General features: G+C 40.0%; 1 long non-coding RNA gene across 1 annotated transcript; it reads right to left on the bottom strand.

The window, feature by feature from the left end:
• Nucleotides 1-1,553: 1,553 nt before the first annotated feature.
• On the bottom strand, nucleotides 1,554-15,301 carry LOC131083117 (uncharacterized). Its single transcript, XR_009114397.1, has 3 exons — nucleotides 15,005-15,301; nucleotides 3,800-3,902; nucleotides 1,554-1,645 (listed from the first exon to the last, which is right to left on the bottom strand). It is a non-coding gene; the product is annotated as an uncharacterized LOC131083117 (long non-coding RNA).
• Between the last annotated feature and the right edge of the window lie 107 nt (nucleotides 15,302-15,408).

Below are 15,408 nucleotides of genomic sequence, written 5' to 3' on the forward strand. Positions count from 1 at the left end.
TCCCCATGTTGCCTGCTCTAAGAGGAAGAAAGCTCAGCTCTGGGCACATGATCATAAGGAAGAGGTTGAAAAGGTGGGAACTGTGGATGTTTCTGATCAAAAGGAAGAGGTTGAGAATGGTGGGAACTGAGGATGCTCCTGCTCAAGAGCATGAACTGTCTCCTGCCACTGCCAAGGTCCTGTTACTCAGAGGTGATTCTTGAGAGCTGTCGCAAGTGTTGCTCCCTTCCCCCTGAAGCGTTATCAGTCACATGCAGATTTTAGGTGACAAAATCCACCGTGACTCTTAAAGGAGACTGGGGATTGTTGGTAGCTCCCGGGCTGGCTCAGATGCTGAAGTGTGAGAAGGCTCTGGGATTTAGCTTCTCAGACTCCAAAACATGGACCAGTTTCAGAAAAATCCACTGTATTTTAAGTGTATAATTTTTGGGGGGTATTTTGTGTATATAGGCAATTTCTTACTCTCTTGGCAGTTCAGCATGAAATTGCACTTACTGCCCTAAAATGTTTGCACTGCCAGTTTGTAAGCTCTGTGCTTAAACAGCAGCTCAGTCCTGCAGCTGGGCTTGTCCAGTTTCTGTCACAAGGACTGTAATTGCATAAAAATAGTAAACTCCCAAAGCATGATATATTGCATACAACTAAAAATGAAAGGGACACTGTTGTTAACACAAAGGTTAAAATATAAACCTAAATGCCAAGAAACCAGATGCTTCCTAATTTCACAATGATGCCTTGACCTCATTTGGAACTGTAGATCTCCTACTGAAATTGTTACTGTTGCTTTGGTGCCTGTCCTATTTCAGTGCCCACACAGCCTGTGTAAGAAGGATCTTGTAGCTGCAAAGCACGCACATCCTTTCACCAGAGCATTTACATTGGAGTCAAATTAGTTTCCATGGAATAGAAAATCTAACCTTACATGAAACTACTTCTTTTTTTTTAGTTTTGTTTCTCCCATTTAGTTAATGCATATTCAAAAGATCCATCCAGTTCCTTCATTTTTTAAATTTCAGATAGAGCTCTGTCAAGTTGTAAAAGAAAAAAGTAAAGCACCAAGCTGTGCAAATGAAAATTAAAATTAAGCTTCTGTTCCATTTTATAGCTAGATCTAACTGATCTCATATGCTGGGATTTATCTCAAAGATGCTTTACCAGATTTCACTAACCCATTATACATCCTAGAAATTTGAATCCTTGCTAGACATAGAATTACAGCTTAAGATAAACTGATTATCCCCATAACATGTCTCCTACTTAACAAAATAGGAGTGTCTCATATGTAAATGTAATCTAAAATTTAGCATCCAGCAAAGGTCATTAGAGAGATGCAACTCTAAATTAAGAAATCTTATTAACCAGCTAAAAATGCAATAAAATAAAACAAATATTGGTGTTCTAACAGTAGAAGCTCAATATGTAAATATTCACCACTAAACTTTAATAAAACACTAGTTTTTAAATGGTTATAACAATTTTATTACAATGAGATTATTTAGAAATGAACTACTATAACAAGGAATGGTCACAATATCCCTCTAGTTTAGGTAGTATTATCTTCAGCTTCCAGATGGAGAAAATTGGACCTTTTTTCATAGTGCTTGTGTGTCCAGTTTCAAGCAACAATGGAATAGAAAGGCCAAGGCTGAAAGAAGAAATTTCTGTATAAATGATGTCCTTGTCATCAGTATATCAGATAGAGAAATAGTTGCCTGCTAATTCCAAGATGCCACAGAGCCTCTGAGTGGATTATGTAGGTGAGGGTCTCAAGATGAGAATCTGGTTCTTTGAAATCCAGATTCCAGATTTCACCCTAAGTATGGGAGCTTTTTATTTCACACTAAGCAGTTATTTTAGATCAGCATCCCTCCTAAAGAGGTGCCTGGAAAAGGACCAAATGGCATTTTTGGCTTTTAAGTTTAAAACTTGTCAAGAACTCCATTGAAACCAGTAGTAATGCACAGTCTGAATTATAGTTCCAACTGGTTTTCTGAGGAAATAAAGTTTCCATGTTCATTACTGTGCAACATCAACCAAATGACACAGGCATCTCAAAGAAAAGGAGATTCCAGGAGCCACCAGCTGAGGAGGTGCTGCACTATCAGCTCACACATGGGAGAGATTCCACTCCATAGGAAAAAGATTCAGCTGGTGCTGGTGCCAGCACTCATAGATCTAACTTGCTGCTTCTAGAGTAACATTTCTACTTTCTAAAACAATTCCATGTGGTAGCAGTGATATAAATGACAGATCTGTTTGTGCACATCTGATGTGTGTATAACCACATGCCAGCACTGGGGCTGAACACAACACTGTGAAGCCAACACTCCTCTAACCCTGAACTAGGATGACAATCTTGGTATGAGCAAAGAAACATGATCTTGAAAGGTTTTTCTTTCAATTGTATATATAAGTATTTCTTCTGAAGTAAAGAAAAAGTTATATCAGCAAGACACACTGTCATGATCAGCTGATTACAGAAGTGCTTGGGAAGAACTGCCCTGTTACAGGCTGATCCAGCCCCAGAGCAAGAGGGCACAGGAGCTCAGCATTAGAACAGCCCTGCTCAGGAAAAAGACCTTCACAGTTGCTGAAACCTTCCCACAGTAAACATTAACAATTGAAATTGCCTTTGGCTAAACTGCTGCTTAGTGCTGTGTTAGCTTTTTGTAGAGTCATGGTGTTCACTGTTTATTTACAATCTACTATCTTTTTAAAGCAATGATACAGTATTGCCTTTAATGAATATGCTGAAATCCAGCTGCCAGGAATTGCCTTGATCTCAGCCAAGCAAGCAGAATTCAAAGGAGCTTAAAAACATGGGCTCAAGAAACAATACATTGTTTTGTAGAGGGGTGGGCTGGGGGGCTTTTTGGGAATAAAGCTGTTTTGAGAATACAAATCAAACTTTTCAGACATGTTGTCTGATTTTCATGCCAGCTGTTCACTGGCCTCTAGCAGATTATTTTATCAGTATTACCTAGAAATTACCCTTCAGCTAATTAAATTGCAATAGCTTTTCTTTCCCATAGTTAACCACTGGGCAGCAACTGCAAAGGCCTGCAGGCCACTGACACTGGTCTTTTGTGCTCTCAAGCTGCAAGGAAGACTGTCTAAATTAAACATAGAGGCTGTTGGCTGAATTTATAACATTTCAGTTGCTCATTAACAGAGCACTCTTTTGAAGCTGTTGATTAAAAGCTTTCTTCAGGGAATATTACAGTATTCTGTCTGCATGCAGTTCTCTTTTTGCTCATAAGTATTTATGCAGTGAAATAAGTCTGTAAGTGCCAGACATCCCACTACCTGACAGCTGAGAGCTTTTATCAGAAAGATAAATGGAAGGACTTTGGATAGCTCATAACAACATTTTTTCAAGAATAACATGCCAAATAAATGATTCTGCCTGATGCAGTAACTCAACAGGAAATACTGTGGGTAAATTCATCTGATTTAGCTAAACAGATAGATTTTTTTCTTGCCCTTGAGCAGACTCACTGCAGATTAAGGATCAGTCCTTTTTTATTGCTTTTGTTTGCATTGTGCACAAGTGTCATTTCCATCCTTCCACATAGAGGTTCCCTGTTTTAGAGCGTTATTCTGATTTGATAGTGGATGAGTTTCCAAAATTCCAACATTTATTTCAACCTTTTTCTTATTTTAAGAAAGAATCACTTCAGACAATATTTTTCTCCAGAAAATAATTAGGAAGTCACCCGAGTCTCTGGTATGATCAGCTGAAACTAACACACTGAAAACTGAAATTAATGCAGTTACTGGAATGATTAGAATTTGGCACCTGTTCAGGCATCCAGGGCAGCCACTATTCTTTGATTCTCTGATTCATTCCTCCTCTGTTCAGAATTCTTCAGGTAGCCATGCTGTGGGCATTTTTCAGCAATCTGTGGAAGGAAAGTAAATGCTGCTAATGCTACTCGTCACAGTTTATAATACAGTTAATGTACACTTACATGCTATTGCAATATCCAGATAACTAAGTTTTCTCTTTTATTTCCTCTCTTAAAACCTGTTTTCTCACTCTTTAATTCCTATATTCTTATTAATGCTTTAGTTAGCCAACAGAAACTACCGACCATGTAGTTTTATACTGATAATAATACAGTGTGATTACAGAGTTCCCTAAACCAGTCATTGATCCAGGGCAGGTTTTGTTTAGCTATCAAGCTCCTGTTAAGCTCTAACTGTGGAAACAACATATATGAGCATTCTGCTTTCCAGCTCTATCCAACTTCCTGCTAGATTTCCCAGCCTGATTGATTGTCAGCGTGTTGTAGTCTCTCAGGGCTCACCACACTATTGCATGCTGGCCAAATTTGTGTCCCAAAACTCATCTCTTCTGTGCTCTAGAGCCTCCCTTGTGCTCATGTACAAAATTTGCATCACTCACACCTCAGCTGCATGAAAGCACTCCTCTGTGCTCTTCCAACAGTCAGTGGAGGGAAGCAGGCACCTCGACTTTTGGGTTATCCTTTGTACTCTGGACACCTCTCTTGGGGTGGTTACTTAGAAATGTCTCCTCGTGGTGCCTCCCTCCCCCAGTGACTGTAGCAGAGTGAATTTCTAGTTCAGCAGACTCAAACACCCAACTTCCAGGCACCTACCCTCAGGCAAAGCAAACCTTATCCCGAACTTCAGGCCAGGAGCTCATTGCATGTGTCTAAATATCCCTTATCTAAAGATCAGATCCATATATTTTAATATATTAGAGGATCTTATACAGATTATAAATGCATTTTCTCAAGGGCACAACAAGTTGAACATATATTTAGTAAGGACCTAAGCACTTCAATGCAGGAGGGTGGAAATTTTGCAGCATCTTTACGTAGTTTTAAATACTGAGTGCTTGCCATTAATTGAATAAAAATACAATAATCACATGAATATTCTTTGAGTTATTTATTTTATATTACAATAAGTTTATTTTTTTATGCATGCACATATTCAAGACTGTGTAATAACTGGATTTTGTGCTGATTTTAGTGTGATGAACAACCACAATGTAGAAGTTATCAAGGGAAAAGCTAGGAGTGTTGACAGATGGTTTGGAAAGAGAAAGTTGGGGATTTTATAAACTGAGAAGCTGTCAGGAGTTTGGAAATGGGGAATATCATTGGTCAGATATTTCTGCTCACAAAAGAGGCTAACTTCTTAGAGCTCATACTCAAACTTCTAAATTTCACTCTGATTGCACTGAGTTTAGTCATGCATTTCATAAATATCCTTTTTTTCAGACTGATTTCAGATTCACTGGCTTTTTTTACAGTCCTTTGAAGGAAAAAAATTTCTGAAGTTTCTTAAACCCACTGTGCTCTATGTCCCAGATTGATGCCTTTCTCAAATCCTATTATAGCCCAGAATGGCAGACTACCATTTTTTTTATGGGAGACAGCTGCTTTTGCTAGTCATTTTCTTCCCTGCCACTTTTCTACACTCTTCTTCTGACTTCCAGATGTTTGGCAGCCAGTGCGGTGCAGTAATTCCAAGAAAGCTTCCAAACATCTACTGAACCCAGACAGTGTGCATGCACAGGTTTTCTCTGTAGCTAATGTGCACTGCGAGGCTTTTCTCTTACAAAAGCTACACAACTCAAGGCTTGCATGCTCAGAAAATCACCAGGTTTGCAGTGTGAGAATTTCAGTGTATGTGTGTTAGTAAGTGACTTTGTAAACAAGCTGTTAGTTTGCAACGTCCAGAAGACAAACAAATTGAGACCCAGTATACCTTAAATACATGTGCTTCCACATTGGCCTTTGAACTTCAGATGCTGACTGTGAGGCATGAGAGTACCTGTGTGCCTCTGAAATATATATATATATTTTTTTTTGGAGATTGCATTTAAGTATGTAAGAACTGGGTTAATATGAGAGGCTTAAGAGATCCACCTAAGAGGCATTTTCAAACATGACAAGGTCTTCATAGCAGATGAGCTATAGTATGTCACAGGAAATAAGGTCTGGAATAGGAATCCAAGTCATTGCTACTAAGCAGATCCAGCAGAATGAGGGGATGGGCAGTTACTCTCCAGCTGATTGCAGTCACTGCATGGATAGTAATGCATTGGGGTTGCACTAATTCAAGCATTAGCCAAAATCTCGTGTGGTTCTGACTGTGCCTATCAGTCATCCTGCTGCTCTATTAATGCTGGCAGATCTACTTTTGTATTATGTAATGGATTTATTTTATCCTGAAACATTCTTCCCAGTAAAAAATAAACCCAGAAAGCTTTGGAACTTGCTTCCAGCTGCACAGTGCACAAATTTCACAGCTATTCCATTTGTCTTTTCCACCTTCTTTTTGCCATATGATAAACCTGTATTTTCTAGTCTTGGCTTCCTAGCAGCGAAATGATCTACTTCTCAATCTTTTCTTTTAGAATTATAAGTAAAGCATTAGGAGTAATTTTTAGTATATTTATACATACAATTTGGTCATAAAGGATTTACTAAAAAATTCTAAACAACCCAGATCTTCTTGGAACTATTCTGTTCCACTATTTTCCAAAGTTTTCAGTAGCCTGTGGAAAAAATAAATGAAAAAATGTGGCATTCTGATTTTTATTTCATCCATATAAAGTACTCATGCACATCTCAGAAATTTATGGATTGACCCTCTCTGTGTCTACATAAAATCTACCCCAGAGAGATTGTGGACTCCCCATCCCTGTATGTTTGTATGACCAGGCTGGATGGGACTCTGAGCAACCTGATCTAGTGTGTACCCACCCATGGCAGGAGGGCTGGAACCAGATGATCTTTAGTGTCCCTTCCAACCCAAATCATTCTAGGATTTCTCCCCCAGTCACGTATATTTGAATAAAGACAACACATCTACACAGTCTACATTTAAGTACTAGGAGCTACGTGCATAGTTGAGATTTGCTATCTGATCTTTACAGCCATAGACTCTAAAGTACCAAATCAAAGTTCAGCTCTCAATGAGACCTTCAACTTAATTCAAAGGACTTCCCTTTGAATAGATTACTTGACTTGCATATAATGGTGGCTGACACAATGAGAACATGGAATGGAATATTTTAGTTGGAGGGGACCAACAATGCCATGCAGTCCATCTGCCTGACCCATTCAGGGCTGACTGAAAGTTTAGGTGGGTTGTTAAATGTCCCTCAAACACTGTCAGGCCTGGGGACTGACACCTCTCTAGGAGGCCTGTTTCAGCATTTGCCCACCTCTGGGTATAGAAGTGTTTCCTAATGTCTCTTTCTTTATCTCCTTGCTTTGACTTCTGCAAATGCTTGTGTAGGATGGCTTGCTTTCATTTTTAAGTTAGAGAACAGAGTAAGACTTCCAGGTAGAAAAGGGAAACAACAGATAAAGACAACTTAGATAAATTAAATGTTCTAAATTGTGTCAGCCTGCTATAACCTGTAACAATTCTCTACTAGTACTCTATTAAGAAAGCAAATGCTTCATTTGCCTTCTAAATAAGGAACACATAAATTAAACAAGAAAGGAATTGGCAAACATAACAATGGAAAAAAGGAAGAATCCAAAACTCAGGAATTCAGGAAAGGTAGTTATTTGCCTTTTTACAACTACTACTACTCCTTTACTACCAATAATAACAACAACAATAGTAGTAACAACAACAACAGTAATCATAGGTATTCCTAAGCATCTACACAATAGCCAAGAGGAAATCATCAAGAAAATGGAGCCAGACTCAGATTACTGTATGGTGAGAGAGTGACAAGTAATAGCATAAATTGAAATGTGAGAGGTTCAAGCTAGATTCAAGGGAAAACATTTTCACCATGTGTCAGTCAAACTGTGGAACTGGTTGTCCATAGAGCTTGTGAACCTTGCTCTTGCACGTTTTCAAAATCCAACAGGATCGAGTCTGACCTGAACTCATAGCTGACCCTGCTTTCAGCAGAGGGTTGGACTAGGAACTTCCTATGATCCCCTGCAAATTAAAATATCCTGCAATCCTGCCATGATAAATAAGAGATAATGTGGTTTTACCAGAAAACAACCTATTAAAAGCAGCATTCTGTAAAAAAAACTCAACAAAAAATAAAGAAACGTTGTGATTTCTCTCCAATGAAGAAACCACAGTAGAACCATGTAATTTAAAGAAGTATAGAAAATGTGAACACGTGAGGTAAGATTGAAAGAATTCATTTATTTAGTCCAGCAATGAGAGGACTGAAGGAAGATACATCAGTTCTCAAATATGTAGAAAGTATTGGAGAGGTACAAAGTGTTTTTCATGTCCATTGATATGGTAAGAAGTAAAAGCCTTAAATTGCAACTTGAAGATTTTGGTTATATTTTACAAAAAGTTTTTGAACTGTAAAGAATGATACACAGTAGCTGACTGGAGAGATCTGAAGAATCAGCATAACTGCAAATTTTCAAGGTCAGATTGAACAAATATCTGTCAGGAGCTGATTAGATAGAGTGGATTCTTCTCTGAAGCAATAGGAAGAACTGGAAAACCCTTTCAGATCTCTTTTTTAATCATGTCTTAAGAAGCAACTCCATTGTCTTCATTATTAAATTGGCATGAAAAAAATGAAAAAGTGTACCAGTGTCACTTCTCCAAGTTTTCCTAAATTCAGCCAAGTATTTTTTTTCCTACTTGTTAAACCCCTCCTTCCTTCTCTCTCCCCAGCTGCATGTGCTGAGCATGATGCCATATGGTCCAGAATATCCCTTTGGTCAGTTGGGCTTGACTGCCCTGGTTGTGTCCCCTTTCTAATTTCCTGTGCACCCCCAGCCCATTTGCTGGTGGGGTGGGGTGAGAAAGAGAAAAGGCTTTGACTTTGTATAAGCACTGCTTAGCAAAATCAAAAACATCCCTGAATTAGCAACACTGTTTCCAGCACAAATCCAACATTTAGCCCATACCAGCTACTATGAAGAAAATTACCCTTTTCCAGCCAAGACCAGCACACTTAGTGACACAGGTACACAGACACAGAAGCCTTTCTGCAAGGCTTGAAAACAGGTTCTTGATCTGGTTCATTTCACAGCATCACAGATACCCTGGGTTGGAAGAGACCTTAAAGATCACCAAGTTCCAACACCACTTCCATAGGCAGGGACACCTTCCACTAGTCCAGGTTACTCCAAACTCCATCCAGTCTGGCCTTGAACACTTCCAGGGATGGGAATCTATGACTTCCCTGGGCAAACTGTTCCAGTGCCTCAACACCCTTGAAGTAAAGAATTTCTTCCAAATAATTTAAACCTATTGTCTTTCAGTTTGAAGCCATTCCCTCTTGTCCTGTCACTACATATCCTTGTAAAAAATCTCTCTCCAACTTTCCCGTAGGTCCCCTCCAGGTACTGGAAGGTGCCTTCTCTTTTCCAGGCTGAACAGCTCCAGCTCCTTGAGTCTGTCTTCATAGGAGACATTGTGGCACTTGCTGCCATGATCTAGCTGAATAGTTAGAACATGGGTTGGACTTGATGATCTTATAGGTCTCTTCCAGCCTTGAATTTCTGTGATGCTGTGAGAGGTGCTCCAACCATCTGCTCACCTTCTCTGGACTCACTTTAACAGGATCACATCCTTCTTATGCTGGGGACCCCAGAGCTGGATGCAGAACTCCAGGTGCAGTCTCACCTGGGACCTGCTGGCCGTGCTGCTTTGGATGCAGCCCAGGATTCATTTCCCTTTCTGGGCCGGGAGCATGTACACCCAGGTCATGTTGTGCTTGTCATTTATGGACACCTCCAAGTCCTTCCCCCCTGGGCTGGCTGCTCCTGGTCCATCCCCTGCCCAACCTGTACTTTGCCTGGGATTTCCCTGGCCCATGTGCAGGACCTTGTACATGGCCTCAATGAATGAGGTTCACAGCTCATGCAAGTCACACTGGGAGTGAAGAATGCTGAGACCAGCCTGACTTAGCAATCCCAAAATTGAACACTCAGAGGAAGAACAATGTTTCCCAGCAGAAACTGGCACCTCTGAGGAAGTGGCAGAGTTCCTGGTAAAGGAGCCAACAAGTGACAGCACTGATAATGCAGCCTGGAGACATGTGACTCATAGTCAATCACTTTGTACTCTAAAAGCTCAGTCCCTCTTTTTAATGACAGGGTTTTCTAACAAAAAAAAACTGACTGTGTGGGGACACTCTTCCCTTGAGGCTGAGCAAGACATTTGCCCACAGGCATTGTGTGAGTGAGTAACATCAATTTCCATAATTATTTGCTAGCTTTAATATCATTGTTTCAATATTGCTTCAATACATAGTGCATTATATATACTATGTAGTAGTAGCTACATATACTATGCAGTAAATAATTCTGGTTAAGGTCTTTTCAACATCATAATAAATTTAAATTCTTATCTACTTTATTCATATAAATATATTTGGTTTGCCATCTTTAATCTTGTGGGACAAAGTTGTAAAAAGGCTCAATTACACCATAAAATACTTTCGAGATAAACCATTGGAAGTCTGGGACTGGGACTGGATCCAGCTCCACCCAGACTCATTTTTGAGAAGGATTTTAGAAAGCAAGAGGGTCCTTTCTGCACTTTGTGGCTCAACAGGGCAGGGGGCTCTCCCCAGTAAACCTTGTCTGAAGTTCCCATTCTGCCCCTGACACTCTTAAAACAATTACCTTTTATCAAATAACAAAATGATTTTGTTATCTGACTCTAAAAGCATTTTTCTATGGAAGAAGCTTATCATTGTGTAGCATTGCAATGTAAATGACTCAGCATAAATACCTGAGTCATTTGTCATTATTAATTTTTTTAAGAAGCAATCTATACCAGAATACTTAGAGAAACATCCATCTTTTTCCAAGTTTTAAATAACATATGTGATATTTACATTCATTTTAGAAAAAACAATGGCACTTTCTCACCTTTGTTACCTTCAGAGAGTTTCATTATCAAGAACCCACTCTCAGCAATTACTTTTGCATTTTAAGTTTTGCATTTCTGGTCCAGTTTTGCCAAAAGTGAAAGACTCAGTTCAGATGCATCTGTTTTCCAGTGACATCTATGATTGCTTTCTTTCATTTATTCAGTGAACCAGCTGTGTTGACTGATGTCTGAGAAATCAAGTTCAGTCACAGAACAATTCCATTGTAGTCAATTTAGTTGCAGCAAAGAGAAATTTGACCCATGGAGCTCTGTATATTGTAAAAGGTCATGCAGCCTGTCAGTAGTTCAGACAGGATTTAAATAGGGGATCCTCCTGAATCCCAATTCAAATGAGACTCTTTTGACATCATCACAGTGTCTACATATTCAGACTGACACTTTGTCACTCAGAGCACTGCTTATCTGTTGCCACACCAAAAAGTGACTGTCATGGCTTCAGCCACATGCCCCCATTCTTTATTTCCATTTATTTATAACTCCCTCCTCTATTCAGGGGCAGCTGTTAAAACCAATGTGGATTTCCTTTCTCTCTCCCTCCTGGGAGCTGTGGATGAAGAAGGAGGGCAGTAGCAGGGTACTGACCTCAGCCTGGGAACGCAGCAGTTGCATTAGTGCCAGAGCAGCAGCTTGGCAGCTGAAAGCAGCTCCATGTAGCACAGAGCATGCCTGCAAGGGGTGCTGACAGTCACAATAATACTCCAGTTATGAAAGACCCTCACTGAATGTAGTGGTTTGGATAATGTGATTTATTGAATCCCCTTCTGGTCCTGTATTTATGTGATGCTTGTACGACAGAGCTAAAAAAGGTTTTATGGAGGCAAGGAAAAGGATAGTCATCATTGTTAATATCTACAAGCAATCACAAGGAAGCTCTGACTTACCTCATTGTTATACAACTTCCTTATTTATTATTATTTCCCTACAGTAACATTCTAGGACTTAAAAAGTAATTATTTTTCTTGTTTTCCTTTTTCCCAATGTATTTTTCATTGTAATATAAACCCTAACTTTTTTGAAATTATTCATGTCTGTTACAATGTCATCATTATATTTCACATAAAACAAAACAAAATATGCTTTTGAGCATTACCTAAAACTCAGAAGTTCCTTGTCTACAGTCCCCAAATTTGTCAAATTCTTTATCGTGTAAGAGATTTAGATTCGTAATTGTAAACCTAACATTTACAGTCATTTCATTATTACATTTTACTATATATAAATTTTGTACATAGTTCAATTTAATGTTTTGATTAATCAGTACTGTGAAGCATTTTGAACCTATGTGGGTGTATATACATATATATATATATATATATATGAGCTGGTTGTGTAACACTCTTTCATTGGGTACCTTAACATCCAACATGATTTGAAATTCTGCTTGCCTCTGCCTGCAACAGGTGCCAAGTAAATTTTCCCCCTTAAGTTCTCTCCTGAAGAGGGTGGATACCATAAGGGTGGTTGCTTCTGCACATGGTAATTAGAAGGGAAGGCTAGGCTTTCTGGTTATGTCCCAATATGGGCCAGTTTTGCCAGAGAGGCTTTTACTAGCTCAACAGAATTTCTTTTGGTGCTAAATTTCTATTCTAGTAAAAATTCCTGTATTGCCAATATTAGAGTGGTGAATTTTTTTTTCTAAGATAGTTGATTTCAATCAGATATCCAGCACAAACTGTTCCAGCAAGTGTGGGGTTTTCTCTGCAATAAACTGCATCTGCAGTATAACAGTAAACATTGCCTAGCATATAGCAAATCTCAGCCAAAAGCGATTTTGAACTATGACTTGATATTCTAGGATGGAGTGAGAGATGGCACAACATTTTTACTCTGTCATCAAGGAGGATTTTCAATTAAGTTCAGATAAAATGTTATAGCTTTATAACTGAACTAACTGTAAGAATTGTTTTCTTGCTTTAAATTGTTCTTCAGTTACTGGCCAAGACAATGAGTACCTCGCTCTGACACATCTCATGTCAACCAACTAAATTAGACTTTGTGAAAAAGACACTAACACTACACTTGAGAGATCAAAACAAAATACTGATACACTTCACTTGTGAAGAAGGCTAAACCTTTCATCAGGAGCAATTTTATAATCAAGTTAGTCAAGCTGTCCTGGCCATGATTAATGCACTATCTCTAAGGGAAAGACTCCCCTGCAGATAAAATTCATGAAGTACTAACTGTGTGATTCTAATTAAGATACAGGTTGTTGCATTAAGCAAATTAAGCTAGTTTAAGGAACTTACCCTGCCAAGGCGTTAATGAAATGGTATATCCCAAAAATTTCAATAAAAAAATATTCTGTTTAAGCTGTTAAATTTCATTGTGAGGAAAAAGAAATGCACTGACCCTTAAATAACCCCACTCTCCTATCCCTTGGTATTTGTGCCTCTCTGCAATACAAAGCTCTCATAACTTTTCTACTTTCATAAACAGAGAACAATATATAGGGTCAGTCTGAGTAGCAAAAGTGCATGAGTAGTCACGAGTACATGCCACTGATGGAAATAAAATTATTAAATCTCCATTTCTTAAGATGAGATGCCAAGTGAAAACTCTTACCTCGTGCACAGATGGCTGGAACCTTTCCAGCTGTTAGTAACTTCTGGCTGCCAACCCCTGCAGGATCCTAACAACACTCCTCTGGGCACATTAGCATGTCTGGGGAGTATTGGGAGTCAGAGAGATCCCTGTTCTGGCTTTACACAACTACTTCAGCACAGATACTCCCTCAGGACTTTTCCTCAGCCTAGATATGTTTGTGTGTAAAAGACATTGAAAAATCAAAACCCACCAAAGAAGCCGTACTAGACTGAGATCTCAGCTGGCTCCAGGGAATACTGAAGCAGGAAATTAGTTTAAAATCCTGGTTCTGTTGAGCAGCACCTCTGGAGTGGAATTTTCTCATGTTGTGCATGCTGGTGTGGCACAGTAGGTAATACACTGATATACTCCTAGCAGTGTCAGACATTACTTGAACAACAAAACTGTATCATTCTGCACAGGGCATGTTTCCTTTTAAGCTGAAAATTGCATGCTGCACAGATACCAGGTGTCTTTACTCCTTGACATCTGTATTTGTAGTACAGAAAAAATGCATTTACTAAAGCAGAGCCTCCCAAGCTGAGGTTTTTGTATCACTGGTGATACACAAACTACTTCCACACCACATGTGGAGCCAGGGCTGCCTGCTAGGAGATACTCAGCTGAAGTGTAGGATGAGCATCCCAAATCTGCTACTGTTGGCAATCAGCTACCACCAGCCTGGAGGGACTTACCTAGTGGCTTACACAGATTTCTATGCATAGGCAGTAATTATTACTGTTAATGGTCATTGATCAGAACAGCTTTATTATCAAAATCATTCAGGAGATCTTAGTCTCCACAAAGTAACAGCTGAAATAACTTCAATCAATACAGATTTGTGTTCAATAATTATGAGTAGAATTCATTGCTACAAGGCCAGCTTAGCATTAGATATAGTGATAGATTAAATGATCAGGAAATATCGGGAAAGAAGGAGCAGAAGTAAGACATAAATTAGGAATTTCCATCTGGCAAAGGTCAGCAAATGTTCCTGACCATAAGCAACCAATATATATCTGTATCACTATGTAAAGAACATAGAAAACAGATAACTCACACAGAACAAGGCAGCTTGATAGTTTAATGATTCCTTTACCTTAAGGAAACTAAGAGAATGACAGATAACAGAAGAGTAAGGCCCATATTTCTAGTTTCCCAAGACATGCACTGAGAACTTTGGCCTTGAACACAGGTAGATTTCTTTACCAATGAACCATACATCCAGTCCCAAGCTTCAAGATAAAAGTGTTAACAGAGCTCCAGATAGTCTTAGATGTCATACCACTGCTAGATAATATAGGGTGTTTTTCATATCACACCTGCATAGCTTTGCTCTTTGCCATCCACTGTCCTTAAGGAAATATTTTAAAGATATGCATTAATTTCTGAGAACCCAAATCCTCTGGGTTGGGTGCCTCAAAATGCCTCAATTCCCTGCCCATAGTCTGCAAACTTCTGTCAGACGTGAGCAGGGTGTGAGGGGATGATTGTAACCCAGCACGTGAAGTGACCTGGACACGAGTTTTACCTTCTCAGGGCCGAAGGGATACAGGTGCATTCAGATGCCTGCAGGATGGGCTGTCCTGCCCGGACAACGCAGCCCCCGCGAGTGCCGGCTCCCCGGGGCTGGCGGCACTGCCCCGGCCTGCCGAGACAACCGAGCCCGGCAAACTTTTCACCGCAGCACCTGCTGGTGGGAGCGTGTTCGTGCTCCCAAGCGGGACTGCAGGCAGCGCTTACCGCCCATGGGAGCCGGCCAGGAGCACAGCTGAGTGCTTCCCTTGTGCCGGGGCCGAGGAGCAGCCCGGCCTCCAGGGGCAGAACGTGTCGGCAGCTGTGACACTGTCCCGCCATGGCTCCGGGACTCCCCCTGTCCCTCACACACGGCCCCCAGCCGCCATCTTGCTAACGGCGCCGCTCCCCGGCGCGGGG

This window comes from Melospiza georgiana, chromosome 4 (genome assembly GCF_028018845.1).
Source record: "Melospiza georgiana isolate bMelGeo1 chromosome 4, bMelGeo1.pri, whole genome shotgun sequence".
Taxonomy (NCBI): Eukaryota; Metazoa; Chordata; class Aves; order Passeriformes; family Passerellidae; genus Melospiza; species Melospiza georgiana.